The sequence below is a fragment of the Gallinula chloropus genome (assembly GCF_964237585.1).
Source record: "Gallinula chloropus genome assembly, chromosome: 18".
Taxonomy (NCBI): Eukaryota; Metazoa; Chordata; class Aves; order Gruiformes; family Rallidae; genus Gallinula; species Gallinula chloropus.
Genome location: NC_140103.1, coordinates 8,348,022 through 8,374,659, shown reverse-complemented (window position 1 = coordinate 8,374,659; position 26,638 = coordinate 8,348,022). Strand labels below are relative to the sequence as shown.

The 26,638-nt window shown below is 48.4% G+C and overlaps 1 pseudogene across 1 annotated transcript in view; it reads left to right on the top strand.

Moving 5' to 3' along the window:
- Nucleotides 1-5,891: 5,891 nt before the first annotated feature.
- The window catches only part of LOC311198729, a 66,009-nt pseudogene continuing 45,262 nt past the window's right edge, over nucleotides 5,892-26,638 (top strand). Inside the window, exons 1-2 of the transcript in view lie at nucleotides 5,892-5,942; nucleotides 9,015-9,151. The product of the transcript in view is annotated as an uncharacterized misc_RNA (transcript). The remainder of the gene's footprint in view (nucleotides 5,943-9,014; nucleotides 9,152-26,638) is intronic.

Below are 26,638 nucleotides of genomic sequence, written 5' to 3'. Positions count from 1 at the left end.
GATGCTGGGGGCCACACAGGGCAATTTCCAGTGATGCAGAGCCTAAGCTTTATTTACACCCACCCACCAATCCTCAGATATATCTAGCAATCTCTTCTCCCAGGTCTCCTCTGAGCTGCCCTTCCAGGCACAGACTTTGGCTAAAGCTTCCCATCCAACCCAAGTCCCAGGCGTAAAAGAAATTGCCATGAGCTTCTCCCTCCAAAATGGGCTCTACAAGTGAGCCTTGCATTAGCTGAACTGATGTTCCACTTCCCTTCTTTTCTAGACTACTTTTTTTCCTTGGGGATATTTCCTTCCAGCTCTCCTCATCCCTGTTCCTCCCCCTCATCTCTGCCCTGCTCTCCCACCTCTTTCTTCCCGGCCATGGAGCTCCGCTGTGGCGTCACCGGTCCTCAGGATTAATGCACATCTCCTGCATCATCTGCTTACACAACCTGGGGTGATATTTGCCATTTTTGTACCAGCCTGATATCACTGACTCATGTTCACTTAGTGGAACGAAATAAACCCTAGATCTTCTTCTGCTGAAGCCTAGCTCACCTGCACAGTCCATCATCCCCGGGCGTATTACTTTCTGGCTGCCCCAGCTCAATCTCAGCCTCTTATTTTTCAGTCCATTTCTCTGGTTTTTCACAGAGGTGTTTGAAGAAGGGTGTCCTTGACAAACCCATGGTCACTGAGATTCCTCTCCTTGACACCTCCCAGATTCCTATAAACAGAGTATTTATATCATTCTATCAGGAGTTTTCAGGGACTGAAGTTAAACTGGTGTGTTTATAGTTCCCCACTTCCATTCATATTCCCAGTACATTTTAGAAGTTAGGCATCTTTTATCCCTTTCCAATCTTCTGGTGCTCACAGAGATAGCCACTAATGACTCTGAGATTGCCACAGCCAGTTCTGCAAGTATCCATGGCTTATATTCACCAGGTTTGGAATAATCTTCCCAGAAGGGTTTTCCTCCTTGCCTCTGTCAGTCAGCAGCTGGCTTATCACCAGGAACAGAAGGGATTATATCCCTTGTAAGCATTTTATCCGCTTATCTATGGATGTTCATTATCTGTCTATCACTCTGAAGCCTCCAGAGCCCTTGCTCTCCCTGGTTGTTTTATAGCACCAAGTTCCACGAGTCAGACCCTTCCTACCACCCAAATTTCAGCGTAATCAGAGCTGGACACTTCTCACAGCAAAGGATGAGCGGCATCGGTCACAAGTAGCAACAAGGGACATTTCAACTAGAAAGGAAGAAAAGCTTTCACAGTGAGAGTGGTTGAATAGAGCTTGGATGAAGCTCCAATCCTGGAAGGGTGAGGAGCTGGGTAGGTCTGGCAGAAAATGGCTTTTTCAACCTGTAAACCTGGTTAAATATCATCCCGTTCTGATCCTGAGATCACTGCCAAGCTTGTCTTCTCCAGAGCACTTGTTGGGGACTCTGAGGGTCTGTGATGGACAGAGATGTGAATTCCTGCTCTTCACCGACCTGACAGAGACTTGGCCTTTACAGGATCCATGTCATCAGGGTGGTTTGAGCACCAGGCGCTCCATAGTGCTGGATGATCTCCTCCTCTTCTGAGGTCTCTCCCCTTGTTGAGAGGGTTTAACCATTTCTCCCTCTTGGCCAGCCTAAGACACCTTATCAGGCTGGAGATGTTGGTAGGGATGGTTTGGGTTCTGACAAGTTGAATTTACTCTGATTAAAAAAAAAATATAATAAAATGTGGAGAGCAGAGAGAAAGTGAGAGAAAAAAGAAAAACCCATTTTAATGAAAACTCCAGCCTGGCTGTGGCTGCTGGAAAGGGATCTTACACAATGGAGCCTGCTTTCTCCTGAACTGAACTGCTTTCAGCTTGCTCAACAATGGGAGATCAAAACCCCAGTAAGAAGCTGTTTCTAAGTATCTGAGCATCTTAATGGGATATTCTCCAGCAATTGCTCATCTACTTTTATCTGCAATTAGGTATTAACATTCCAGACCAGAGTATTTTCCAGATGCAAATGTGGAACAGTACAAGATCTTGTCATGTAGTTTTGTTATTCCCACCCCCATTTTCCTTTTTTCCCCTCCTTATCAGCACAATCAGGGACCCAGTGAGGAACACAAGGGAGAGAAATGCCCAGGAAGGGCTGCAAAGAGAGATAGTAAGAGGATCTTTGCTCTCCAGCTCTACTTGCCTTGACTCTTATTGACAGAGCCTCCAAGATGCTCAAAGATAGCCTTGCTGCAAGTTACATTACCCTGAGATTTATTTCAGTGCCACAGAAGAGTGAGAGGGGTGAGGGCAGAGGGAAGGAGGAGGGAAAATGTTGCTGTGGGTAGAGTGATTATAACCAGAATTTCTTTTTAATGCAAAAATCTTTAGCCCGACAAAGGATCCATCTCTGGGAGAGGTTTTTCACCATCCAATCCCCCACCCCTTTGCATCAGAGCATTGCAAAATGTACTTGGAAGAGCAGCGAGTTCGTTTTAACCGATAGCATTCAGCGCTTTTTACTGTGCTATTCATCCATATGACAAAGCTGAGAGGGGAGCCCATACTTCTTCCTGACTTTTTATTGCTTTTCAGCCCAGTGGGAACCAGCAGACATGAAAAAAAAGTGGTTTAACCGCAAAATATGTTTAAGCTCCTTTCTTTTTTTTTCTTTTTTTTTTTTTTTTGGCATGTCAGGGAAGAGGAGAGTGAGGTGAACAGCAGTGGCAAAACAACCACAGAATTAAACCAAAACCCAGCCAAAATCCTCGTGTGCATAAGCCTGATCCTACACATAAAGCAAGAGGTTTGGAGATGGTGATGATGAGTGACAGCCTTCAAATGCTGGGACCACCATGCTATGTGACGAGAGAGTGAGCTGGGGGTGTTCAGCCTGGAGAAAAGAAGACTAAGGGGGGACCTTATTAATGTTGATAAATATCTTAAGGATGGGATGCGGGGGGAAATGGGCAGCCCCTTTTCAGTGTCTGTGGAGACAGGACAAGGGGCAATGGCTGCAAGTTGGAGCATAGGAAGTTCTGCACCAACATGTGGAAGAACTTTTCCCCAGTGAGGGTGAGGGAGCCCTGGGACAGGCTGCCCAGGGGGTGTGGAGTCTCCATCTCTGGAGAGATTCCAGCCCCATCCGGACGTCGCCCTGTGCAATATGAGCTGGGGAGCTGCTTTGGCAGGGGGGTTGGACCTGATGATCACTTGAGGTCCCTTCCAACCTCTATGATTCTGTGATTCTATGATTCTATGATAAGACAAGATCATTTTGGGGTGACTGAATAGAAGATGCAAGGAGAGACCACAGCACTTAAGTAGGATTATGGTGTTCCTGGCAGAAAGTTCATGGGCTCACCCTGGGAAATGAGAGTGTGTGTTGGGTCGCTCTGTGAAGAGACTGGGTTTTCCATCTGGATGTACTGAACAAGATGGTGATCCGCACTGCACGCTGCCTGCAGCCTTGTCTTGCTCAGCAGGACTCTTCTTCTCAAGTCCAAGAGGTGTTTTATTTAAAATTTTTTTAACCTGTATTTAAACTTTTATTATCTTTTCTAAATTAGAAAAGAAAGAGAACCCTGTGCTTGGCAGAACTATTGCTCATGTTTATCACACTGGAAAGAAAGAAAAAGTTTCAGAAATAAGAGTAAATCAGTGTTTACGTGATGCCAGATGTTTCCTTTTGATTCTTTTTTATTTGAAACTAAACATGCAGGCTGACCCAAAGCACAACCATTTAATTAACTCTTTGAAAAAAAATCTCCAGACTTTATCAAATAATTAAACAAAGCAAAATAAAAATCACATCTGATTTGGAAATGCTGTTGTGTGAAGAACACGGGGGCTTTCAGCTGTTCCTGATCAGAACAACATCAAAAGTTTTGCATGACTGCAAAGTCCTTTCTCTGTGCCGCTCTGCCCCTGCCTGCCACTGCCTTCAAACACCCAGCTTCAATGGTGAACACCACCGAGCACTGAAATCTGCCCCTACAAGAGATCAACAGAGGCTTTCACAACAAGCGCCTGCTCCCAGGTCCAAACAACACAACTCCCCACCAGCTCCACACTCTGCTAGAGAGTCTTTTAAGAGTTTCTTTTTCTGGTAACCTCTCCTGATAAAGTGATTCTCTCCAGCTGAGCCCAGTCTGCCTTCAATCTAGCTTGTGCAAGACAAACATATTAACTCCTTCCCCACCGAGAGCTTGGATGAGGTTTCCCAGTGTTCAGGTCATGGTTTGCTCATGTGTGTGCAGTTGGTGCTGCATTTGTTTAGGTGGGCTCATGACACTTTGTACTGAAAAGCAGCAAAAGATGATGCTTCTGCCACCTCCAGCTCCTGTAATTTGTAAATTATTGTAAGGCAGGCTAAAGATGGTAAGAGTGAGGATAGAAATAACTGCAGGTACAGACGCAGGGAGAAAAAACAAAACACCTAGAAAGAAAATCATTTGCTTTTAAAATATGGCAAAGGCATTATCTGAAAACACAGTTTAATAATTAGCCACATGTACATGGAGCACAAAACACTGCGGCTGTGGCAAGGCAACAGCTTCAGAGAGTCTCACATCCTGGGCAGTGAAATAGAGGTTCTGGCTCTCTCCATAGTCATAAAGACTGTACATTTGTTACCATAGGGAGCATAAGCAGGGTATTAGGGCACTTTGGGCCTCAGCAAATGTTAGTCATTTCCCTCAGAGTCTTCTTCACTGGTTTCCACAGCCTCTGCTGAAACTCCTCCTGCTCCGGCTGAACCCATACCCCAGCTGGACGGTTCAAAACTAGCTCAGATCCATCTGCAGCAGCGTGGCCCTCCTCAAGGACTGCAGTACAATGCTGGTCTGATGGCATTGAGGGGCTTCTCCATGGCCATGCTCTGGCTAGTTGTTTGCTCTTGTCTCCAGAGACTGAGTGTCAGGCAGGCAACAACCACCAAGTGCTGGCTGCTCCATGAAGGTGTTGGGATTTAGCATAGGAAAGGAAGATCTGTCAGCACCACACAGATTCCTCCTTCCTTGGGAGGTGGGTAATCAAGTGTCTTGTCTGCTCAGTCTGTAGTGAAGAAACACTCACCCAGTTTAAAGCAAGACCTCTCTGTACTGGTCAGATAGACCTGTGCAAAACCTGCTATCTGGTGGGACGTCCAGTGAGCCTTGGCAGAGAAGATGGATGAGTGTCTTTGTCTCAGGACATAGGAGGGGCTGGGTGGGGGAAAAGATGGTCTTGTCCAGCCTGATGATCTATGAGCCTGTTCTTCTGCTCCCTTCAGGGACTGGAAGGCTGCAATGAGGCCCCCCTGCAGCCTTCACTTCTCCAGGCTGTACAAGCCCAGCTCCCTCAGCCTCTCTTCACAGGGGAGGTGTCCTAGGCTACTTCTTCTTTGTGAGAAGAAGAAATACAAACCCTCCCTTCCCCAGGTTGGAGAACAACAGTAAATGAAGAGTAAATTGTACAGAGATGATCTATTTTAGCTCTGGAAACCTGCTCAGAAACTTTCTTCCTAATATCTTTTCCCCGATGCAGGCAGCGCTCCTCTAGCCTGCTTTCTAATGACCAGCATTAGTTTGCATTAGATGGATTTGCAATGATTTCTTTCTGCCTGGCTGCTAAGCCTGCAAGCAATTCAAATTAAGTTCGGCTCCCTGTGCCCCATCTGGCAAGAGCAGCTCCCCCGTTTATGTTTGCTGCCTTCTCTGCCGCTCTCCCTCCCTCGCATCCTCGGTGGTTTGATCTGTCTGAATTTTGCAGGCCTGCGGTGCTCCATGGACACCTGCGGGGCTCAGCGCATCCTCTTCCAAGTAACTTGCTCTGGATGCAAGGTGGGGACTGGCAGGAGAGGGCTGGGGGAGAAGAGAATCAGTGTTCAAGTGCTGCTTTGTGGGAGCTGTGGTTCCCCGCTGATGAGCAGCGTGGACATGGTACCCGTGGCATCAGCTGGGCACTCGCTTGGGGATAATGAGGAAGATGTAGGTGTGGAACTGGAGAGATGTGTCTGGGATGGAAGATGAAGCTCAAACCTTGGCTTCCACCCTCATTGCCCATTCTGGCACCTCACTGATGTTGTCACCTGGACTAAAACAGAAAGAAAGAGAAGCCAGAGGGTTTTGGGAATGTGAGATGCTATGGTGAGGTCTAACCATTCCCCTGGCCAGTACAGGGTCACAGTGCCCTCACAGGGGGATGGAGGGTGAAATCTTTTCTTTAGTTTTCTAGAGATACTGCAAATATGAGAAATAAGCTGAGTCAAAATCTCTTCCTCTCTCTGCCCTCTGGTCCTGCCCTGGAGAGGGAAGGGGGGTGGGAAGTAATGGGGAAGGGATCTTTTGGTGATGCCAACAACAGAGGACTATGGCTACCCGGGGAGTGTGGGGAAGGGCGGGTTCTTCACGTTTTCCAAGTGGCCAACTCACACGTTAAAAACCTCATTTGGGAACAGCCTGTGCTATTCTGCACACATTTGCTCATAAGAGACATCAGGGCTCATCCTGACCATCTACCAAGGTATCCTGTCACCGCAAGGATCTTAAAACATGTCAGGTAATGCATATTTCAAATAACCCTTTCTTTTTCTGACAGTGGAGACAAGGCCAGAGGGTCTGGGAGAGAAATGGCATCGGGTTTATGTCCTTCTCAGTGCTTCTTTGGAAACATTTGGTTTCCACATCCTTGAGGTGACTCTCGGTTGCTGTCAGATACATATGACGGCCGAGCACAGCATGGATGGTGGTAAAGAGGTGTCACATCACAGCAGCAGTGATTCTTCTCTCTTGCCATTCCCCCCTCCTCATCCTCGGCTCTAGGCTAATGACACTGCCAGGTACTGAGCAATAGAGAATTGAGCCTGTTGTTTTTACAGTGAAAATGAATGAAAAGTGCCTGCTGGGTCACATAAACCTGTCAAAAGAACAGCCGGGGCTTCTGGCGAGAGGGATAATAGTTAAGAAACCTGAAATTCTGAGAGAAAGGGATTATGAATCATCAGTAATATTTACAGCACAGGTCCCTATTCCCTATATTTCCACTTGTTTCTCTCTCCTTTCCAGGGCAATTAATTCCAGGAGCAGAGGGGCAGAGCCCTGAGTGCATCCCCGAGGCAGGTAAACCAGCCAAGCCCTTGGTGTGGGTCTGAGAGAGCCCGTGGACATCTTGCACCCCTGGCCCTGCCACCCCCTCCAAACAAAGCAGGGAGACAGCAAACAGGGTGTCTCTTTTGGGGGCGGGTTGTTGGGGGGGGAGTCAGGCAGGGTGTCCCCAGACTTCACACTGGAGCTGCACACTCGTGGCTTAGCAATGTGCCCTGTGTGGAATCACATGGGGATGTGAGGTCAGCACAACACCTGGGGTACATTAAAAGGAGGGTGGCCAGCAGGTCACAGGAGGTGATCCTTCCCCTCTACTCTGCCCTGGTCAGGCCTCACCTGGAGTATTGTGTCCAGTTCTGGGCTCTCTGGTAAAAAAAATGACAGAAATCTCCTGGAAAGAGTCCAGCAGAGAGCCACAAATATGATTAAGGACCTGGAGCATCTCCCCTACGAGGAAAGGCTGAGTGACCTGGGGCTGTTCAGCCTGGAGAAACTGAGAGGGGATTTGATCAATGTTTATAAATATCTGAGGTAAAAATAGCCAGCCTCTTCTCAGTGGGCTGTGGGGACAGGACAATGGGCCATGGCCTCAAGTTGAAGCACAGGAAGTTCCACACTAATATGTGGAAGAACTTCTTTATGGTGAGGGTGACAGCCCTGGGACAGGCTGCCCAGGGAGGTTGTGGAGTCTCTTTCTCTGGAGATATTCAAGACCCATCTGGACGCCGACCTGTGCAACCTGTCCTAAGGACCCTGCTCTGGCAGGGGGGTTGGACTCGATCTCTGGAGGTCCCTTCCAACCCCTACAATTCTGTGATTCCATGATCTGGGCAGCTGTGCTCAAGCAGCACAGACCCTAAAAGATATTTATGCTTTAGGCAGTGGTGGTGTTAGAGTTCAGGTGGGGCACTGAGCAACTGGGGCTGTTGCACATGGGGTTAAAGCTGGCTGAGTGCTCACAGCCCAAAGCAAAGCACTCCCCTTTAAAATGCTCATCTGCACAGCTGCTCCCCAGAGGGATCCTGGCAAAGGCAAGGATTCGTAACTGCCAAGGGAGAGCAGCAGGTCCTTGGGTGAGAGGGGAGCCGTGATGTGGGGAAGGGAATGTGCAAAGAGGGGGGGAAAAAAGCAAATAGTTTGTGCTGGGCGGGTGCCATCTGAAAATGTAAGAGCAGAACAAACACAGCCGGGTTAATGAGAGTACCGTTCCCTGGGCCTCACCGAAGTGGGGAGAGCAGGGACGGGCTGGACGGCAGGCGCTGAATGATATTCTGTAATTAGCTGGCAAATAGAATATGATATTTAGGGTAATTGCTTGGAAGAATGTCTCGCAGCCCCGACACATGCATTACGCGCTGAGCGCTGCATCCCAGCTGCCACAGCAACTTTGCTTCCTTTTGTTTCCCCTTGCCTGTCATTTCTAATCACATCGTTCCCAAATTTGATTGCATCATCTCTGAGCTTTAGTTGCTAGGGTAACACCACAAAGTCATTATATGCATGAGACGAATACGTAACCCCCTTGGAGGACCGGTTATTTGACCATCCTTTTTGTGACCCCCAACTCAGATTCCTTTGTCCCTTTTAAACCAGATCCCACAACAACAAAAAAAAAGGGGGTGAGACACTCATCACTCCTTCCTGTGAGAGCAGGGGCGGTACAGGGAGCTGCCATCCCAGGGGTAAACAAGGAGACCCTGACAAATTGAGCAACTCGACATCCAAAAGTAGGACCACCAGCAAAGCCACCCCATTTTTTCAAGCATACAGGGCAATGACCATTGCACAAACCACCTTTCCCAGAGGTGCTGTGGCTGCTCCCCTTGCATAAACACAAACCTGTGGCCTGAGTGGGATTTGGGTAGGCAAGGGCAATAGATGTGAGCGGGTGTCTGAGCCCTGCATGTTGGCTCAGCTGTGCCCGGGTGTGTTTGTGAGGCTGCTGTGTGTCCGCAGCAACATGAAGCTGTAGTGTCTTGGCAGCCGACAGCAGAGGTGATCCGACACCTCTGCCCTGACAGCAGTGATGATAGCAGTGAAGAAGTCGTGGAGGAGGCTTCAACAAGGGCCAACAGAGTGTGCATCCAGTGCAGGTGTGCTGAGTAGTGGAGCAACCCCTGGCTCCAGCTTTCTCATCTTCTGGGCTGGGAAGATTAACCGGTGCATGTACATTGGTGTATGCTGCAGTCAAAAGTTTGCTCTGGGTGTGTAAGGGAGGCTCTGGGCAGTGAAAGCAGGTGGGAGGTGTGCAGGGAGCACGGCGCCTCAGACAGAGCTGGTCTGGTCCCTCAGAGAGTCCCGGGTGCAGCAGGGTTTGGTGTCACATCCCAGCCCAACCTTTCAAAAGCTTTCTCTTCCAGCACAGGTTGATTCCCTACTCAGCAGCACTTCCAGTGCATCAGGGCACAGTTCTTCATCCCCAGCCCATTCACAGGTGCCTTCTCACTCCCCAGCTATGGCAGAGGCAGACACAGCCAGCTTTTCTCTTTCCACCCAATGACCTCGACGGTGTCTGAGCCAGGATGGGTGTGCTCCCAGCCCCCAACAATGCAAGGCAAAGAGATGAAAGATATTGTTTTTCAGGTGGAATAGCTTCCAAAACGGTACATTTGCAGTCAAAGTGCTGTTTGGAATGCATATGAACCACTGCCTGCAGCAATGAGAAACAAAGCCATTAAAGTTTAGATAGCGGTGTTTTTATTTTTAACCAAATGAGTCAGTCTCCCCTCTAGCTCTGAGCAGGAGACAGGGAGAAAGCTGGGCACAGTGAGTTCAAAAAGCCTTAACCCCACTGGGATCCTACTGCTGGGAAAGTTCAAGCAGCCTCCTCAGCTTAATTGTGCCTAGAAATGGTATTTAAACCAAAGTTGCTGCTTTGATAGTGCCTCGGTTGGGTAGAAGTTTTGTTTGTTTACCTGGATTTTAATTTTTTTCTGAAGAAATAACAGATTTCAGGACACTTACTGCATCTCTCTTTCCTCCTCATGCTGCCTTTCCTCCTTCTGCATCCCTGCCTGGGGGAGGTGAAAGGCCAACCCATTTCCCAATTTGCAAGCTGGACTTCAGATACTGAGGGTTTTCTGTGAAGATCCCTGGTTAATAAAAATAGCCCAAGGGAAGAGCATGACCCAGGGAACCAGCCTGATATGTGTGTGGGGTGAACACGGTGTTTATGTGTACACACATGGGTATACCCCTACCAGGTCAAGGCAAGGCTCCAATCTTCTTACTATGCACATCCAGTGCCCAGGCACCAGCTGCTTTTCAACAAGACATCTACCTGCTTCTGTACTAGTCTGCTCCTCAAACGGTTTCTCTCTCCATCCCAGCCTGTTTCCCAAGTTCCTGTCCCTGCAGCATCCATAAGACACTGCATCCAGCTGTTTAAAAATGCTTTTTCTCTCACTGCCATCTGTGGCGGTTCAGCCCCGAGCAGTGGCTGAGCACCACATGCCTCTTGCTCATTCCCAGAGGAGAAAAAGGCAGATCCTCCATGGGTTGGGATAAGGACAGTCTGCTGACAAAAGCCCCATGAAAGTAGAACGGTAACAGCCAATTACACTCACACATGGTGATAGCACAGAGTACCTTACTAACCCAAAGATTACAGAGCATAGCATAACATGAGAACCAACCTGACACACTCAGACTGCTCTGGAGGCACCCAGGGCCCCACCCCTCCCAACCAGCCCCTTTTATGAGGCAGTGATGTCAGGTGGGGTGGAAAATATCCTGGTTCAACTCAGCTCACCTGTGCTGATGGCTTGGGGAGGTTAATTCTGGCCTGGCCAGAACCAGGACACCATCCTGGGCCATTCTCTGAGAGCACAGAAGGCTCAGTGTGCCAGCTAAGTGACATGTTCAAAGCCCAGGCCCTTGTGCTGAATTGGGCAGTGAGTGCTTGGCCACTTGCAAGGGGGAAAAAAACCTGAAATACATGGAAAATTACAAAATTACATTCCTAGTTCTATTTATTGTTTTTCCATGCCATATGGAAATTTATGTAAATACACAAATGAGAAACAGGCCCTGGAGCTCTGGTGAGTTCGCCAATGTGCCACTAGTGCTCAGAACATTGGCCATTGTCAATGCTACAGGAGAACAGAGTGAGAGAGATGAATTCTGGCTCCAAGAGTTGTCCAGAGACATGGATGGGTTTTATATTTTTTTCCCTCCAACACAATGCCTACTGTTCTCATGTGAAAAAACATCCCAGGCTCCCCGAGCTGCTCCAGTGAGAGCTGGCTGTTCAGCCCAGTCCCAGTCAGGCTCAGAAAATCAAGCTCATTGCATGTGTTTGGCTGTGGAGCCAGCTCTCTTGCAAGGAAATTTCCCTTACTAATTGTGCATGTGAAGGATGTGGCTTTGCAGAGAAGCTCTGCCTTCAGCAGGTTAAATCTCACCGTGTCCTGAGGAGCATGTCCATTCTGACCAGCTGATGGAGGTTTGGGGCTCTACCCCTTCCACTCCCCAAAAGTGTAAGGGTTGGACTCATGTGATTCTCAAATGACACCGATGCTTTTTGAGAAGCAGAGGTGGTGGCAGGAGGCAAGAGGGGAAGGTTACCAACCTGTATAGATTATAGACATCACCATGTGTATTTTAAGCAACGGAGTGATCACAGAAGCACAGAACATCAGGTATTGAAAGATCATCTAGTCCAACCCACCAACAGAGAAGGATCATCTTGAATAGGTCACACAAGAACATGTCTATGGGGGGTGTGGATGTGTCCAGAGAAGGAGGCCAGGTGATGTAACTCATTTCTTTTTGGATTCCACATCTGGGGTAATAGGAAATGTCACCTAGGTACCATTATCAGAGCTGGATGGAGTTGGACTGGACCAAAGGCTCATATCCAAAGAGTGAACTTTTGTGGGTTTTATACCCATATATACATGATATAGATATATACACATTTATTTGTATATATAAAATATATGTATAAGTGGATATGTATGTGTTTAACTTAGTTATATCCACTTAGTTTGAAAAGCAGTCCACTTACAAAATCACATCTTCATTTCATTTTCTTTGTTTTTTCAAATACCCATCACTCTTTTTTATGGGATGGGAGTTTATTGTTTTTCAATTATTTCTTGGCACAGTTTGGGGAGGAAAGTTGGGATCTGTAGAAGACTGGGAGAAGTTTGAGCAAAGTTTTCCTGGAAAAAAAAAAAAATGCTGATCCTATGAATTAAAGCTGGAAAAAACCCTCACAGCTCTGAAATTTCCTTGCTTGTTATTAATGATTGGAACCTCAAACAGTTTTGGCATAAACATTACCATTTGTGCTTTGAACATGTACAATGTTTTATATGTGCTAAATGTTGCTATTATTTCAAAAGATTTATGTCTTGAGTAAATTATGATTTGGGTAATTGCATTCTGTCTACCAAAACCCATCCGGCAGCTTCAGTGGAGTGTGGAAGCCGCCTTCGCTCCCTGGCCCACACCACTTTGTTGTACTGCAATGTGTGATTAAACATCTGCTCCCTGTTCCCTGCGGGAGCAGGGATGCATTTCAGTGGAAGGGTCAGAGCTGCTGAGGTAATGCCACTCGATAGAGGTCTGCTCACAGCAGGGAAAGGAAAGAGTCTTGAGGTCATAGTTGATGGAGTAGGTGGAAAAGGATTTGTTTTTCCTGGCACATTCACTTAGGACAAGGGGCAACGGGTGCAAGGTGGAGTGTAGGAGGTTCCATAAGGAGAAACTTTGTCACTGTGAGGGTGATGGAGCCCTGGGACAGGCTGCCCAGAGAGGTTGTGGAGTTTCCTTCTCTGGAGACATTCAAGCCTGCCTGGATGTGTTCCTGTGTGATTTAGTCTGGGTGATCCTGCTCTGGCAGAGGGTTGGACGAGATGATCTTTTGAGATCTCTTCCAACCCCTAACGTTCTGGGATTTTGTGATTCATTGCTTTGGAAGTTTCATAGGAAGCTCCAGATTTTGTGTGCCAAACATTTGGCTTCTTGGCATCCTCTGTCATACCTGGACTACAGAGAAAACACACCTTCATGTTGGCTGATTGCTCTCTGGGAAGATAAGGGGAGCTTCATGCTAGGTGCAGAACAGGCCATGAAGTCACAGGAGGGTAAGTGGCTCCACAACATGTGTTGACAGGTGCTGAGGTTAACAAGGGAACTTGGATTCCTCACAGTATTTTTCTTCAAGACACCCATCCCTTCTCATTAAAGACAGTTATTTGCAGTACGATGCAGATGTATGTGAGATGCTCATGGTTCAGTGATGCAGATGTTGGTCATGCTCTGGTCCAAGCCTTTTGTGTATTTCAATGGGGCTCTCTGTAACATTGGGTGGATGGCAATTCATGGTAATTTCTGCACTGTAGATGCACTCAAAGGTGTGCTGTCCATTCTGGGTGGCACTGGTGGAAAATGAGCATAGAGTCTTGTGACAGAGAACTGAGATGGCTCCCTCAACAAGGAGCTGGTAGGTTTGGGCCATATCAAGCTCTGAGCTGAGTTGTTTGGTGGAAACAGGGCCCTTAATCCTTAAAACATTTTGAACTGGGTTTGTAAGGTCCCTTTTCACTTGCCTTAGGCTCCTCCTAGGTCTACAGTGGGCACTGTGACCATCTCTGACAGTGACAAAGCCCACCAGTATGTCTGAAGGAACCCCTGAAGTGGCTGCAAAACCAGTGCAGTTGGTGTAAAAACAGATAGAAAAGCTTCTATTGAGGAAGATTTCTTTCCCCAGGGTTATTTCACTTGTGGTATGAGTGGAAACAGCAAGTTTCCACTTCAGTCAACAGCTCTTAGGCTGAGTCTCATGTTCGGCAAATGCTGAGGCACCTTCTCCAGTAGTTTTGGCAGAAGTAATGGGTGTTGCTCAGTGCTGTGCTGTGAACCCTGAGGTCTTCTAAAGAGGGACATTAAAGGAAGGGGAAGAATGATGTGTTTGTCCTTTAGCTCTGGGTAGGCTGCGAGCAGGAGCAGGTAGGTGGAAAATGGAACTTTTTTATCAATTTATTTTTACCATAGTCACTTGGGTCCAGAGCTGGAGCTGTAGGAGGAAAAACATGATTCTACTGATAAAAGCATGAAGATGGGCCTTCAAGGACTCTCCAGTGGGATAGGACTAACATGAGTCATCAGTCATGGCAGTGAATAGGAATATTAACATACTTTTGACTAGCATTTGCTAGCAGGAATGCAAACTAGAATAAATCTGACAAGTCCAGGAGTCATCAAGTCTCCTGTGCCCCAATGCATTAACAGTTTGCATAACTCAGTAGCTCTGCTGTGGTATAATCCTTGCTCATACGCCAAGTTCTGTGCAGGTTGGTGTATCCTGTATGCACTGGACTGACCAGGCAGGACTTCTTTCGTGGAGCTACATTGTTTGACAAACAGTGCCCATTTTTCCAGGTTCCATCATTTTTCAGCTCAGTGTGACAGGTCCTTACACATGGGTATGTCAAGGCAATGTCCACTCTGTGTTGCACCAGGCATCTGGGCAGCACAGGTCCCAAAGGAGTGACATGTCCAGGTGTGCAGACACTCTGTGCCTGTGCTGTGGAGGAGATCTGTGAAGTTGGACTTCCACTGTCACTACTCCAAGTGATCAGGCAGAAAATCAAAATCCTCAAATTCACCCCAGATCAAGTTCTCAAGTGGAGAAGGACACACCTTACCATTCCCAAATGCATGGCAGCCCTGACATGAGCCTGTCTTGGTGGTGCAGTTTATCTGGAACACCCCTTTACTGGTGGATGCTGTTGAGACCCTATCAGGCTAGGAATAAATGTGGATAACAGAGCCACAAAGAAGTGTCCTCTGCTGAGAGCTGGCGTGTTAGTCCTTGGGACTAACCATTTTTCCTGGTATGTTCAGCAGTTTTTCAGGGTAGGAAACACGACCTCACTACACACACAGAAACTTGCTATTTCATACCTTACTGCCAGCATGGATCTTAATCAACCAGAAAAACTCAAAATGACAAACAAACAAGAGACAGCTTTGCTATCTGAGGTTCATTAGCTCCTAGCGACCTTTTAAATCTGCAAGAAACCAAAGAGAAATGTTCAGAAAACGGGAGGGCTTTCAAGTCATTTTGCCAGTAATTTCCACCTATTCCCCAGTTCCCCCTCAATAATGAATGGCATTTCTTGATTGTTTTCCCAAGGTTTGCATTTATCTGAGCAAATTTAGACTGGAGCTTTGACCCACAATATATAGGGGATGGGAGGTAGAGTCTCCCTGAAGGAATGGTGCGGATGTTGTGTCTTGCAAAGTTATTTGAAGCTGACTCTCAAGGGCATCATCATCCTCATCTGTGAGGCTGGAGATGTGAGCAGAGAGGAGCCTATTTCATGCTCGGCACAAACACACACTAGGGAGCCATCAGCACTGTGTGCTGCAGACGGTAAAAGGTAGGGTCATGAGGATGAGCTAATATCCAGCACAGACTGGGCTCTGGTCTGCATCTAGCACTGGGAAAGGCAGAAAGCAAGCCAAATGTGGTTGAGACCCTGCCCCTGGGCCATGGAAATCAGCAGGTGGAAAGCAGTGACAGAGAGCATTGCTTCATGGATACAGACAGGTCAGGCTCTGAAGACCTGCTCCTCTGCAGGTACTGTTGGACCTGACTTTTGGTCTGCCTGAGGCTGCCCCTTGCACATTTACCTGGACTTTTCCTTCCTGGAGGACTTTGAAATGTTGAGCTTTCTTGCCTAAGTGTAACAGAGGCAGCAGATGTATCCCTTCATGAGGCAGAGCATCTGTACTCTCATCAGCACTCTTCAGCTTGAGATCTACTCATCTTCTCCAAGTATAATGATGACAAGAATAACGTTGCTGGACTGGAAAGGGAAGGACCATTTTAACTCTGAGAAAAAACATTTGAGGCCATCTTTATCTTCCCAGAAAGTGCTGTTCTGTTGGGGCGATAGCTGAGGAACTACTGACTGTAGACAGAGGCCAAAGGCAGACCAAGCATCAGCAAGAGATGAAACATGCAGAGTAGGAAGAATAAGGGGGCCCTGAGGGCATCTGTGGAAGATGTTTTCTGTGGTTTACTGACTTGTTTTGATGGAGAAAAAAATTCAAAGAAGATATATAAGATGTATTACACATGTTTTTCAAGACTGTAGTCCTCCTGGACAAGCTCTATGAACTCCATCCATTGAAGAAATAAGTTGAAGAACTTTTGAAAAGAGAGAGAAACTGAAAAATGAAAACACAGGCTAGAGAATGGAAACTCCCTTTCCTCCTGCCAAGAGAGATCTTGTGGTGGGACCTGTCCTCTCAGCCTGAATGTAGCCCTTATTGATATCACTGGGAACTACTGGCACCCAGTAGAACTGGAACCCAGTTTCGTCCAGGCACTGAGGTCCACTGGCAGTGTGGAGGAAGAGGAGCCCAGGGCTGAAGAGTGATGAAGCTAGGAAAGGTCTATGTCACATAGGAGCAGCTGGGAAGGATAATTTGCCATCTGTGCTAAGTGGTTTCACCCCAGTGCTGTCAGTCACACCAGAATGCAGAACAGCAAAGAGACCTCATATTTATTGTGTGGAGGAGACGGAAAGGGGGGAGAGAAACCATCTGTGGAGGGGAATCAGGCCAGTATGTGGCCTTGGAGGGTCACATCCAGAGGGGGCTGAACTAGAAAGCACCTGGCATTTATTTATCTGGCACCTGAGAGACTGTGGAACTGAGATGCTGACAGCAGCTGTGGGAAGCACATGGCTCAGGCTGAGAAGGGACAGCAGGTACAGGCTGATGGTGTCAGGGGTTCTGGCAGTGCTTTGCTTCCATAGCTGGAGCATTGGAGTTCTCCATGTGGGGGTCTCCAACACCATCCCTTCCCTGCTGCCATGTGGCATGGGCTACCACAGTGGAAAGAGGAGAAGGCTTCAGGGGCTAGGAGGAGAGAGTTTGCTGAAAGGTCTGTAGGAGCTGGAAAGGAAAAGGGTGTGTAAAAACAGCTCGTGTCCCATCCCAAAGGAGATCAGACCCATGTTGTGCCAGGTGCTGATTCGGGTGCATGCTGGAGGAGGTCAGAAGGAATGGGCTCCATTGCATGTTCACCCACCACTGAGGTTTGTGCAGGCTCTCTTGCACACTCAGTGAGTAACTGCTTTCAGTTTGAGTAATTCTGGAGGGGAGAATAAAGCAGTCTGAGTCACTCGTATGTGATGTGATGCTCTTTAAAGTTGCCTGTAAATTCACATGAGAAGCCCTAATGGTCTTTAATTTTTAGGTCCAGCATTCAGTGCCTCTCTTCATTAGCCTCCCAGCCCAGAAGACCAGTGAGCAGAGGATCTTCGGAGCAGAGGTTAATGCACTGCAGCCTTGGGAGCAGAAACCTCGACAGGATAAGCCACCTTTTTCTCCCAGCTTTCTGACAGCACTGCAGCCCTGTAACAAACCAAGAGGGAAACTAAGAAGTGTTGATAGGCTTCTTTTCTCCTGGACTGTTAATTCAAATCTGGCTCTAAGCCATTAGTGTTTTCACACTATTACCTTCTAATGGCTTCTTGCCCTTGGCTCAGCCCGTACTTGGTAAGCCACAGCTGTGTGAGTTGTTAGCTTGTAGCCTCCCAGTTAGCTTCTTGCTGGGAATCTCAGTCAAGATTATGACTTGTGTCCGTGTTATGACAATAGCCTGTGTGTAGCAGCTGCTGTCAAATACTGCTCCTTCCAGCACTCACTCAACAGGTGCTGTGAGCTGTTTCCCTGCGCCGTGGATGGGATCAGCTGTTCCAACAGAAGGTGCGCTTGTAATCCGTACCCCCTCGCTGTGCCGTCTGGGTCACACAGAGCTGCTGCTGACAGCTTTTGCTGGGGGAGCTGCATCTTTTAGCTCAAGCACTGGAGACTTGCAACACAGAGGTCTGCGATCCACCCAGAGCAGCAGTTTTCTCTCTGGATCTCACACCTTACTAGAGGGGAAGAAGTACATAGCAGACCTGCTGTGAAGGGTTCAACGAGGCTGTGCCTGTGCTCCCTGGTCACGTACCGAAGTGTTGCTGAGAGAGGTGTCACGACAAAGCTACATTAGATACCTGTGAGAGTTGGACTCCTTTCTGTGGTGCAGGACTAGAAGACTTAATGCTCTCCAGTCCTTGATTTTTCCAGCCCTGTTCATCAAGACTGGGATTTTTTTTGACGTTTATATTCCAAACTGGTGTGGATGCAGGAAAATCCTATGGCCTCTTATACCAGAGGTCAAACTAGGTCATCCCTTTGGCCTCAGGATCTATGTTTTCATGAGGAGATAACATCAAAGAGTTATGCAGGGCGGTATGGCCTATCCATTTCTAGGGCCAGACACAGAAGAATAGGTAAGCATCAATGTTTACGCAGCGTACAGCAGGACTCAGGTGTAGCTGTAGGACAGGTGAATCAGGACACAAACCTGCTGTTGCTTTTCTACGCTTAGTCTGAGGATAGTACAGGAGCTTTCAGTGTGCAAGTCCAGCTGACTGGTGTGAAATTAATTTAAAATTCAAAAACTAAATTGGAAAAAAAAAGCCTGTACGAGTTCCATGGAAAATCAATTACCCAGCATGCGAAGGTGATGCCGAGAACACTGCTCCACAAAAAGGGCAAAATTCCCTCCAATTTTCATCTATTCTTGCTGCAATTTCCCTCCCATCCCTTGTGATGTTTTAAGAGATGGATGACTTACTTTCTTTAGTTTTAGATATGCTTATTGGGGCTGGAGGGTGGAGAGACTAAGAAAGAAAAGACTGTTCCAAAAAATGTAATTAAGGTGATATTACTATGTGAATTACACATTATATTTTGTTTAGAGCCATTATTGGCTGGAATGGCTCTGAAATTGAATTGTGCTGCAGATTCCTAGCTGATTTTACCCACAGTCACTCGCGGTCAGGGATTGCATTAGACCTGGGGAAGAGGAAAGCATGGATGGAGGAGGGGATCCAGCTGGGAAGGAGGGGCTCAGTAAATAATTTCTCCCCATGCAGAAGCTTTCATCAGACAGACAAAGAACACGCATTAAAAATTACTCTTCACCCCACTGAGCCAAATTGTCTTGATGCATGCACTGCTAGCTGGTACTCAGGGCCGGACAGCTGTGGGGACAGTGAGGACGTCTAGCTGCCCTTAATCATATCTCCTCTACTGAAATTATCATTTGTGGTGGAGGAGTTCAGTGTGTATTCGCTTGCCACAGACTGGCTGAGGAAGGGAGAGATGCTGTACAGCCATTAAAAGCACTGACTTTCCCCTGCTTTCAGTCAATACTCCTCTGAGATGGGTTTGAACCTGTGACCGAGGAGAAAACAGCTCATCAATCTTGTCACTCCTCACTTCCATGCCCCAGTGTCCTTCTGGAGCTGAGTGATGGGCCAAAGGGTAACAGCATCCCCACGGACATCTCATTTCCCCCCAGGGATGCTCCCAGGTCTCTTAGTTTTGCTCTTTTGGGAGATGGGGCTTTTGCACTCTCCACCTACAGCTGCTCGGAGGATGTGTGGTGGTGGGAAGGACAGGGACACTGTAGGGCATAGGGACCCAGCGGCATGAGTGACTTGGGGGACTCAGATGAGGGACAGCAAGGGCACAGAGGACATGGCAGGAAATAAAGACTAGCATCAACCTCCACAGCCTCTTCTCAAGGCAACAACCTCACAGAGATAGGGAAAAGAAGGGATGATAGGAAGAGTTTCTCATAAAGAAGAGCATGAAGGGTCTCAAAGGCCAAGAAGTCTTGCTATAGCTTCTGTGATGATGGACAGCTGCTTGGAGACAGTGAAGGTTCGTGTGTGCTTATCAGGGATGGCGTGGGGACCACCTCATGGTGGAGTTGCCTATGCAAGGTGGCAATCACTGGTGGAGCACAGGGCAGGGAGCTTACTGGCATCCCTGTCCTTGGGAATGTCAGCTGGTAAGAGTCAGCGCTTCCATCTGTTCCTAGCAAACCCTTGGTGTCTTGTGTTCTCAGCTGGTGGTAGAGGTTAAGGTACTCTCATGGATGGCACCAGGCTGTAGGAGCAACTCTCCCTGTGGGCAGTAGTACAGAGGAAGTCGGATTTCCTGTGCTGCTGTCGTTTGTGGCATCTCTGATCTCTAATAACGCTCCTGTCTCTTTCCTTTACTTGACCATCTATTTCTTATCAACCTGTAGGAACGGGATCATTTTTCACTTAGCTGCCCTGTTCCACTGGTTGCAAGTGGCAAACAGATTCAGAAGTTACTGGGAGGGAAGGGATGGGAGGCAGAACTGCTCCACAATAATTCAGAAAATGACAAAAAATCACGAGGTGCTGCTGTGTGAGAGAGACCCACATGTGAGGGGTGGGGAGAGGTGGGTAAGATCACATACAGCTGTTGCACATTAACATTTGTGTCCTCACTCTGTGACTCTTTGTCCCAGCACTCAGGTTTGTGTTTCTCTGTTCCCTTTTGCGCCGGGGTGTTGCCCCTTTGCATATGACACTCTCAGTTCCTCTGCTTTGGTTGTGTGACCGGCTGTACCGGTGCACAGTGGTGGTGATGGTGCTGAGAAGTTAGCTGGGTGTCCTGGCCCTGGCCGCCGGCAGACGCTCCCTGGGAGGGCTGTGCCAGGGAGAGGCTCTGGAAGAGCTGCTGCCTGTGAAGGGGGAGAGAGAAAATATTTCTTGCCTGCTTTTGCCTTATACCATCTCCCATCTGAATAAAGTGGGGGAATTAGAAGGGGATTATCTGCCGGCAGGAGAGGTGTAATTCATTTCTGCCACTGTCCGCGTGTCAGGTTCGATTTTAATTTCAGATAATGTCAAAGCCAGATTAAAGCCCTATCATCTAGGTAGGAAAAAACCCCATCCTTCCCACCCATCTCACAGAGCTGCCAGAACTGTGACTGCCATCACTCCCTCCTCTGCCTCCAAACACACTTGGAACTTGGCACACTGCAGAGGAGGTTGGACACCCTTCCCCATCTCCTCCCCAGATGCTGTCCCGGGGAGCAGAACCCCTCTACCCTCCATGCATCACACCGAGGATGCTTGTATGGTGTTGGGGTGCTTTGCCTAGGGACAGGGAAAGGACCTGGGAGGCCCAGAAGTGTCATTCATGGACACTTGGGAAATGAGCTTCTGGTGTGGGAGAGTGTGCTCAAAGCAGGGAAAGGTGATGGGTGGTTGGGCCAACCATTAAAGAACAAGGTGGAAAAAGCATTGGTACTATATTGGTACCACTGGGTACTACTGGGGGAGAGCCAAGCACAACTCCCCATTGTACCTGGCTGTCCCCCAGTCCCCTGTCTGGGCTGCCTGCAGAGTAAGAAAGGGTTATTGTCTTGGGGGGGTTTATTCCTGTCTCTGCCAGAAACATACAGGAGTTAGAAACATCACTTAGAATGGCATCATCAAATGAAAGAGAGCCCTAAATTAGACACCTAGACCTGTCCCTGACAGCTAATGAGAAGCAGCGTGCACGGAGGATGTTCTACCTTTCTTGGAAGTCATTGCTTTGGTAGTTTAATGTTATTCCTCCCTCGACCTCCTCCTTGTGCATGTGGGGTCAGAGTCAGCTCTGCTGAGTTCTGAGACTCAGCTCTGACTTGCTCCTGCTAGCTGTGGCTCTTCGGGTTTGCAGATCAGTGTTTTGGGGGCTACAACAACAGAGTGATTTGGCTGGAGTGAGGATGCTCTTCACTGCTTTGAGCTCTTTGGATGGAAGGAGTGGAAGTGCCTGGTTACGTCTTCTTCCCTGAGTGAATGTGGACACGGGCGATTCCTGCTTCTGCTCACGCAGCATTTAAAGCAAAGTGCTTCAGACAAACAAGGGGAAAAAAGGACTTTATTAAAAATAAAAAATATCTCTTGAGATCTGATCAAGCACTGATAGCTCCTTCTGGGTTGTAGTAGGATTTTGTCCTATTTCATGGTTATTGGACACGGTGGTGGTGAAGAAATGCTGCTCTGATATTGATACAACAGACCTGCCATGGAGCTGTGTGTGTGCAGGTGAATGGGTGATTTTGATGTTTATCATGACAATTAATGTGCTAGTGGACTCTTTTCATTGCAACTCTATTGAAACAGTGACAGAGCCAATCCAAGCAACCAGCTGGGTTTTCCCATTGAAAAAAGAAAGGAAATATGATTTAAAAAGAATAAAAATAAAGGAATGGTCCTGATTCTCAACATGCCTCTTTATCCCTTTTAATTTTGTTCTCTCCATCCTTCCCCAGCTGAAATACATCTATGCTCAGCAGCTATTCCCAGCTGTTCTTGGTATCCCAGCACAGCCCCCAGCCTGGAGCAGGACATTGCCTTAGGGGAAGGTGTCCATGTCCATGCTCCTGGCCTTGACTGCTGCAGCAGGCAGTTCTCCTCTCTACACTTCAGTACAGTGTGCAGGGATAACTGTTCCAGCCTTCTTGGAGGTGTGGAGTGGGAAAGAGCTCAGCCCCTACCATAACCCCATCATCTAAGCTTAACACAGTTCCAGTTTTGGAAGGTGTTCATCTTTTGCAATTTGGTGTGTTTCACCATGTCTGCAGTGAGTGGTTAACACAGAAGAGTGCCCTTGGGAAAGGGCCATTGTGCTCTACCAAAGCACCAGGGTGCACCATGACTTCCATGTCACATTGTGGTGACGCTGACAAGATCCAGGGCAGACCTCAAATGGTGTGGAGAGTCAGGAAGCAAAAGTGACTGATGTGAATAAGGTCGACTCTGGTTCATCTTGCCCAGCAAGTACGAGACTCAAAGATCTTGAAGGTCTTTTCCAGCCGAAGCCGTTCTATGATTCTATGAGTCACTGCAGGATCCAAAAGAAACCTGGAATCCAGCTTGCCTTTTTTTCTACATTCATCATGCTCTGCCCATGAGTGCTAGCAAACTCATCCCACTGCTCAGCTCTGCCTTCCCTGGCTGCCATATTTCCTAGAGAAATGCCAGAGGTGTGTCACTGGGGGAGTACGGAGAACCAGCTGGGGGAGTACAGAGAACTAATCCATGGATAGAGAGTGTGGATTGTTCCTGCAGAAGATAAGGTTTATGCCTCAGAACTATGCATAAACCCAAGATTTTGGAGATTACCAAGGGTTGACATGCTGGGGAGACCTAAAGCCTAACTTTGGAAATGGCTGGTGGATGCTTCTCTATGCTGGAGGGAATCTGGATCTGCTTCAGGCTAGCACTTCCTAGGTCTCCAGAGAGCAGTGGGTCCAGGCCCCTCCTAAATCTTTACAAGTCTCATGTGCCACCTGTGAGCATTCACGCAGAGCACTAAACACAGGTTCCCTTCACATGCAGACTTCATAACACACAGTAAGCAACTGGACACCACATCCTGTGCTGCTGGAGTCTATTTCAGGGCTCCAGAGAACCAGACACATCCCTTCAAGCTGAGGGGCTGTGAGGTGGCACCGATGGGTGTTGCAGAGATGCCCGACAATGGCTCAGTCACTGTTGGCCAAGTGTCTGGGATGCAGAGTTTGGTCAAGGAGAAGAGCTGAAGAGTCAGTGTAGTGAGGAGCAAAACCTGCCGCAGGCTAAAGCTGTATATCAGATTCCTGTGTCTGAAAAAAATTCCCTCATGTGCCATAAATCTGGCATCTCTCAGGGAGACAAAACAAAACTAAATAAACCCTCTGCTTCATTTGCTTTTACACTCTGATTTCCTTCTCAAACAAACACATGCTTTCTCATGGGCAACGCAGAACGGAGGGGGGAAACTGAGGCACGGCCAAGCGCCCAACCTCCGGCCCTGCCCTCCGCTCTCATTAAGTCGCACAGCTGCGGGAGCAGCGATACACACAGGAGCGCTGGGAAATGTTCCTATTGATCGGAAATGAATAATTATCACCCGCTCCCTGTTCCAGGGCCTCGTGGTGAGCGGAAGAGCGGAAGCACTAAGCGGGATTAATAACTACTTTTCATTACTTTTAATGCAAACTATTGATTTTAAAGTGTTGTAGGGTATGACAGTTTATTACAATAAGACAATAAAACAGACTATATGAAATAATTGAGAATAATCTCTTCCCTTTTCCTGCACGACGCGAGGACATTATGTTCTGTGCATGTGGAGACATTTATGGCAAACTCTATCCAGCAATGGCAGCTTAAGCACTCTATAAAACAGCACTTTGGAGCTGGAGTATTATAAATAATAGGCAATAAAACTGGTAAATGGGGCTTTAATTTGATTCCATTATGTCACCGAATGACAGGAAGGAGGGGGCAGAGCAGCAGCAGGGGGATGCGACGCCAAGCTCAGTTTGGGATGCGCGGCGGCGGAGCGGACCAGAGCGGTGCCAGAGGGTCAGGTTGTGCCAAACCCCAGCCTAGGCATGGGTGCCACCCTGGCAGGCTCAGCCAGGGAGTCCCGCAGGGCACAGGAGATGGCAGCAGGGATGCTGCCATCACGGGACTGAACTCTCCAGGAGGATGCTCGGGTCCCATCGTGCCAGGTACTGCCCAAACGTTTGAGATACTGTTGCAAAAGCTCTTTCGCTTTTTTGGATGCTTCCTGCCCCAAACTGGCCAGCAGCCCCCTGCCAGCGCTGCCCTCCCCAGCCCCATTTTTGGTAAGCAATGCAAGCGGCAGGAGGCAGCAAGGAGCAGCCCTCAGGGAAGATGCTTGCACTGCACGCCTGTTACTACTCACAGCAGAAACTCTCCTGATGAAGAACTGCTGCCTGCTGAGGACCAGGGGTACGCCTGATTATTGCAGCTCAAATCAAATACACCCCAAAGAGTGCTCGGCCGAGATGACCACCATGAAGAGATGGGCTTTACTCCTCAGCACGCTGGAAAATCAGCACAGCGACTCCTCCCTGGATGTTCTATGCAAGGAGGATCTCAGCAAAGCCCACCGTGCACCATCACTGCTTCCCAGTGGGGATGCCCATGGCACAGAGGGGTGTGTTCAGGATGGGATGGGTGGTGCAGGGGACCATAACAGACCACACAGCATTCAGCTCAGGGCTACCGGCTCCTGTCCAAGTGCTGAGAGAAAGCTGTTACCGACTGATGGCTTTGCAGGGCCCAGTGATATGTGAAATGAGCTGGGAGTCTCAGCCCAGTGGTTTCCACTATAAAGCTGTTTCTACTAATTGGGCCCCTCCTCATCAGCAGAGTGAATGTACCAAAGAGACCAAGGGCCAAATGTGGAGAAGGGGCTGAAGAAGCCCTGGAGATGTTTAAGTGTCACAGTTCATGGTTTCTACAAGCCCATCAGTCCACCTACCCATCTCCTGTGCTGTCCATATCCCCTCTGCCCATCCTCACCCACTACACTCTGTCTAAAAACACCCCAATCCCCAAAAGGGATCAAAGGCAAATCACCATATCCCTATGGATTAGCCCCATGCCTGGAGTGTGAAATGGAGCTGCTCAGGACCTATGAGGACCTTACATGGCCCAGTGGCATCATGCTAAATTGCTGTGCACTAGCCCAATTAATGTGAAATTGGAAAGGGCTGGAGAGGAGGGAACAGCCAAGACCTCGAAATCACCGGTGGGGCAGTCACATCTGGCACAGCTTGCTCATGCAGACCTGGAGCTGAGGTGCTGCCAGCTACATTTTGCAGCCCTGAAGAGCCTCCACCAGGAAAGTCCTTCCCTGGAGATGTGCTATACAAGCTCCTCTTCTCTCTGCTCCTCCCACCCCCTCGCTCCACCAGACAGGATGTGTCCCAGACACATCTGCAGTGTGGCCCCAGCCACCCCCCGACACACACACCCTGCACACATCGTTATCACTGTGAATATTTTGTGAGGCAGGGAAGAAGGGAGCCAGTAGCACTTCTTCACTTTGTTTTCAGTTCCAAAACCCAGCTCTTCCCAGATTCTTCTGCAGAGAGTCTTCGTGTCCCTGGGGTTTTCCTAGCCTCTTGCCTAAGCATATAATCAGGCAGGACTGTTTTATAGAGTGGGGATTATACACAGAGCCCCATCAGAGCTATCATCATCTATTCCCAAAATAAGCAGCACAGGGGGAAACACAGAGCAGACTTTGCTGCCTGTGCTGTGCAAACAAGAAAGGGATTTGGGCTCTGAGTTTTAATGGGTTTTTCATTTGGTCTCCACATTTCAGATGCATCAGGATGTGTGCATCCCCCTCCCATGGCCCTGAAAGCAGATGATACCCCAGCAGGGAGCATCGAGCCTGGAGGGTGAGAGGCAATGCCCATGCTTTGTGCCCAAGCCCAGCAGTTTGGCACAGAGGTCTGTGCCAGTGGAGACAGACTGTGGTGAGGCCAGGGAGCAGAAGTACCTGGGGGGAGAGAGTTGTTGGTTGGGATCTTTTGTGGGAAAGACTATAGGGAGAGAGGAAGGTTGGAGAGGGAAGAGACACCTGCCAAAACAGGAAGTAGAGTCTGCAGCCAGCCCCACGTGCTGAGTGCAGGAGAGCACAGTTCATTCCTGATGCGTGTCCAGGGAACTGACAGCCAGGATCAACTGGGCTCTGCAGGAAAGGGAGGATGGGGCCAGGTGGGAGAAGAGGCAGAAGGCAACAAGCTGGATTTTGGGGGGAGGTGGAAGGGGTGCAGTGGGGTGAGTCCATGCTGATCTGCACACGGGGATGTGTGTTGCCTCCAGAGTCCCTTGGGAACCCACCTGGGTGGCTGCAGGAGGCTGCGGTGCAGATGG